This window comes from Myotis davidii, unplaced genomic scaffold, assembly GCF_000327345.1.
Source record: "Myotis davidii unplaced genomic scaffold, ASM32734v1 scaffold854, whole genome shotgun sequence".
Taxonomy (NCBI): Eukaryota; Metazoa; Chordata; class Mammalia; order Chiroptera; family Vespertilionidae; genus Myotis; species Myotis davidii.
In genome coordinates this window covers 1,640,915-1,645,753 of record NW_006285939.1, presented here as the reverse complement: position 1 = coordinate 1,645,753, position 4,839 = coordinate 1,640,915, and positions in this window count along the sequence as shown.

Genomic DNA, 4,839 nt, shown 5'->3' with positions numbered 1-4,839 from the left:
TGGCGGGGGGGATGGCGCTGCCCCCGCGCCTTTCGTAGGGCGCCCCCATCCCTCCCCTCAGGCCAGACCCCAGCTCTGCTGGGAGGCTTGGAGCAGCCGGAAGGGACCAGGTCTCAGGGGGCGATTCCAGCCACAAGGCGCGAGCCCTGGTTGGTTTGTTTTCTTTCTCTCCAAAAAGTCAGGACGCACAACCGTTGTCCGGTTAGACAGGGCAGAACTTCTTGAACTGTCTTCTGAGCCGCCCAGGCCGGAGGGGCTGGGTGTCCCCGGCTGGGCCCGTCCCGCCCCTGGGCGATTTGCGGTGACCAGGCCTGGTGGGGGAAGGTACCCACTGCTGGATGAAGGGGGTCCCTGTACAAGGCACCCTGCCCAGGGCAGCCTCTGCCCACGCTGCTGGCGTGCGTTGTGCGGTTTCTGCCTCACTTCTAAGTTGCTGAGGAAGTTTCTCTCCGTTCCTCAGGGCCCTGCCTGCCTGGGGCTGAAGGGCCGTGCTGCCTAGAACGGTGGTGACATGGTGACATCCGTACCCCCTGGCAGTCAGGTCTTCTGGGACCTACTGGGTGCCAAGTGTGGCCGCACAGTCCCCAGTCTCACAGCACTTCCCAGTAACAAGGACAGGAGCAGGACTTACATCCCAGGTGCAAACATTACCCATCTCACTTGCCAGTGACTTCTGAGGGAGGTGCTGGTATTGTTCCCAATCTGCAGGTGGGGAAACTGAGGCTCAGGCCTATGCATTGACTGGCCTTAAACCACAAGGTTTGTGAGTGGGGGTGGGGGCTGGGATCTGCTCCTAGGAAGCCTGGCTCTAGACCAGAGGTGGGCAAACTTTTTGACTCGAGGGCCACAATGGGTTCTTAAACTGGACCGGAGGGCCAGAACAAAAGCATGGATGGAGTGTTTGTGTGAACTAATATAAATTCAAAGTAAACATCATTACATAAAAGGGTACGGTCTTTTTTTTTAGTTTTATTCATTTCAAACGGGCCGGATCTGGCCCGCGGGCTGTAGTTTGCCCATGGCTGCTCTAGACTCTGCTCATACTGGTTAAGCTGAGTTGCCATTATCTATACTAATAAAAGGGTAATATGGTAATTAGACCAGACATCCTTCCTGACAAAGTCATGCCCAGGCAAAGCTACCCACCAGACAGTGCCAGGCACCAGCACTTGTCTATATATATATAAAAGGCTAATATGCTAAGTGTCTGACCATCCGACCGGTCGCTATGACATGCACTGACCACCAGCTTCCATGAAGCACACTGGCCATTTACAGAGAAACGGTGCTCACAGAGCAACACTCGGCTTCCCCCAAGTGGGACACAGGCCCCACTACCACCCTGGAGTGACACCCCATCAAATCACAGCTGATGCTGCCAATGTGTATGGTGCGCTCTCTCTCTTTTCAAAACATTACCCATGGTGCAAAATGCGTCCCTCAGCCCAGCCCGGCCCAGAAATGGTGCCTGGGTAATGACATCACATAGCAACACTCAGCTTCCTCTCCCTGGTGACTAGCCTCTTTGGAGTTTCTTCAACCCAGGAACATGACTTGCTTTATAGCCAAGTGCAAACATTTTACACTTTAACCAAATATCTGTGAAGTGTTTTCCTGTGCCTCATCTCATTTGATCCTCACAGGAGTCCTGGAGTAGGTAGATAGGAGACTCAGTGGAATCCTATTTTCTTTTAATTAGCCGGAAAATGGAGATTTAGAATATAGGTAAAAGGCTAAGTTGACGTGTGCATGCACGATACATATAAAGCTCTTGCTGGTGCCAATCGCACACATGTGTTTCCATCTATCATTGTCGATTGTGAATTTGGTTGACACTCCTATTATAGAGAAAGGGCGAATAGCGATATTAAAATATTTCTTCTAATTTCCTTTCAATGTGCATGAATTTGTGCACTGGGCCACTAGTTTTGTAAATAAGAAGGCTGATGCTCAGAGTTAAGTATTTTCCAAGGGTGACCCAGCTACCAAGTGGGAGGTGGGCCTTTTAGCTAGCACCCATCACAATCTGGGAGCTTCTTGGGTCATGGTGGTGGGAAGAAGCTCATTCTTGTCTCCAGGCTACCAGAGCAATGGGGTTCCCGGTGAACCTGAAACCCACATGTGGGAAATGCTCCTTCCAGGGTTGTCACTGTCTTTCTTGGCTGACAGAGGCTACAGGCTTCCCTGGGTGGTTGGGCCGGGCCAGCTCAGGTGGTCTCTGGAGTACCCAGCAGCCAGCGGGAGGCAAGAGGGCACAGGGCTCTATGTCCCCAGGGCTCCCCGACCCCTTCTTAAGCTTAGGTGCCGTCAGAGAGAGGCCCCAGAGAAAGGCCCTTCGAGGTGGAGGACACCTCATGCTCCAGGAGGCCTCCTGGATTCAGGGTTCTTCAGAGTCCACGGGCTGTGCTGAGGCCGTCCCTCAGGTAAGGCGACAGCTCCTGTTTGTGCAGCCTTCGCCACGTGCTGCCCGCTCTTCAGTGTTTCACCCAGGACTCCTTGTCACCTTCCCCGAGGAGCCACTTTACACGTACTCTTCACCCTTGAACTTCTCTGTATTTTGGGACAGAGCAGGACCTTAGCGGTCACCTGGCCCCACCTCTCATTTTACAGAAAACTAACCAAGGGGAGTGTTTAGTAGACACCACGCCATAGTACGGGGGTGGCCAAGAGTTGGCTCTGAAGCCATCTGGTTGGAGTTCCAGCTCGCCCACCTTCGGTGTGAGTTTCAGCAGGTGGCCTAGCCTCCGGGCCTCAGCCCTCTTGTCTGTAAACTGGGGATGGACATAGTATGAGGGTAAACTGGGAAAATACATCTAAAGTGCTTAGAACAGTACTGGGCATGGTTCACACGCAGCGAATGTCAGCCTGCATCCCTGGCCGCGCCGTGTGCTTGTCCTGGATGCCAGCTGTGTCTGTGCTGGGCTGACGAGCGCTGGCTCCTGGGCTTGTAAGTGATACAGTTGCATCTGCAGAGATTTGTTTGTTATGAATACAGACTAACTGTTCAGCAAGAATGAGATGTTGGCTGCTGAGTGGTACACACCATTTGCATTCCTTAGAGACACAGGGGCTCCTGGCTCCCTGAAGTGAGTGGGGCCGGCTCCTCAGGACGGAAAAGAAGTGTGGGGCACAGAGCCACCAGCACATCCCTGGCCAGGTCGGGGGAGAGGACTCAGGCTGTGTCCACCTCCGCCGCCCAGTCAAGGCCGGCGCCTTATTTCCATCACAGGTCACGCACGCCCTGGGTCTGGACGCTGCCCTCCTACCCTGGTGAGGAGAGGGCGCGTGCTGGCTGCATAGGGTGGGTCCTGTGACTACACTAATGCCCTTTGAGGCTGTTTTCTGAGCCATTAGAAAACATTATCCAATGGGAACAAGAGGCTTAGCCCCCATCCGTCTCATCCACAGGAATTAGATCTCTTGCTCACTGTCAAAACCAGGTATCTAATTTGTGCGATCCAGTGCAAAATGAAAATGTGGGGCCCCTTACTCAAAAATTGTTAGAACTTCCAGAGAATGACAGGAGAGATTAACCCGCGTGGGGTCCCTCCCAGCACAGGGCTCTGTGTGACGGCAGGGCACATACCCAGGGAGCCTCCCTACTCAGTGTGCGTGTCACTTATTATGTCCCCACCTGCCCAGTCCTCAGGGCACAGAAACTGTTATGGGTATTTTACAGTGATCCTCCCATTGGAATTATCTTCCCATTTTTCAGATGAAGAAACTGAGGGTCTGAGGGCCTTAACTCCTAATAGAACCAGGTTTCCGACTTGGCTTTGTTGAATGCCAACCCCTGGCTCTCCGCCAAGCCCCCCAGACACTAGGGAGGCTTGGGTCCATGAGCAGCCCGATGCCCAGCTCACATGGGGCACCCAGGTTCCCAAGCACGGAGCCTGTTCTCACCGAAGCAATGAGGTTGCTGACAGCAGTATCCTGCCCCTTGTTTGGGGCCAGTCTCTTTCCTGTCCACACTGTCCTATTCCTCCTTTAAGAGCTGGCCTTGGAGCCCTGATTACCATGGGAAGCCCTTTCCTGAAACCCATATGCAGACCGAGGTGGCTTCGTAGGGGCTGATCTCTCCGTTTCCCCTTGCATCTGGTGCCCCTGCCTCAGGGCCTTTGCACAGGTGGGACCCTCTCCCGGGAAGGCCATTTCTTCTGCTGCCCTGAATTTTATGTCATTAAGTACAGCTCACCCTTCAGCTATGAACACCTCCCCCGGGTCCCCTCCCTGACCCGTGAACTAGATCAGGACCCTGCCCTGATTTGTGGGAGCCCGTCATATTTTCTCTGCAGTGTGTGATACTGTGAGTCGCCCCATAGTCCTGTGTCTTTTTCCTGATGACCAGCTGCCTTCCCCACTGGGCTGAAGGCTCCCCGAAGAATGGGTTTGCAGGCCTGGAGGCCGGACGCTGAGGGCGAGGGCTAGGGCAAGTTGCTGCAGTGCTGGTTTCTGCAGAGGCCCGCCCCCTGGCTGTGTATGGCGCGCTCTCTCTTTTCACATGATCTGCTGATCTGCCCTCCATGTGTCTGTGTCCTGGCGTCCTCTTCCTGTGAGGACACTGGTCATGTTGGGTTAGAGTCCAGCCTAATGGCCTCATTTCCCTCAGTCCCTCTTTAAAGGCCCTGTCTCCACAGACAGCCACACCCTGAGGTCCTGGGAGCTGGGGTTCAGGATGGGAATTTGGAGGGGACCCATTCAGCTTAGAAGAGGGATCTTTGCACTTCAGTGGGCGGGTCATGTGGAGCCGTGTGTGTGTGTGTGTGTGTGTGTGTGTGTGTGTGTGTGTGTGTGTGAACAGGGGGGCCGAGGCGCTGGGGAGGGGGATAGGAGGATCAT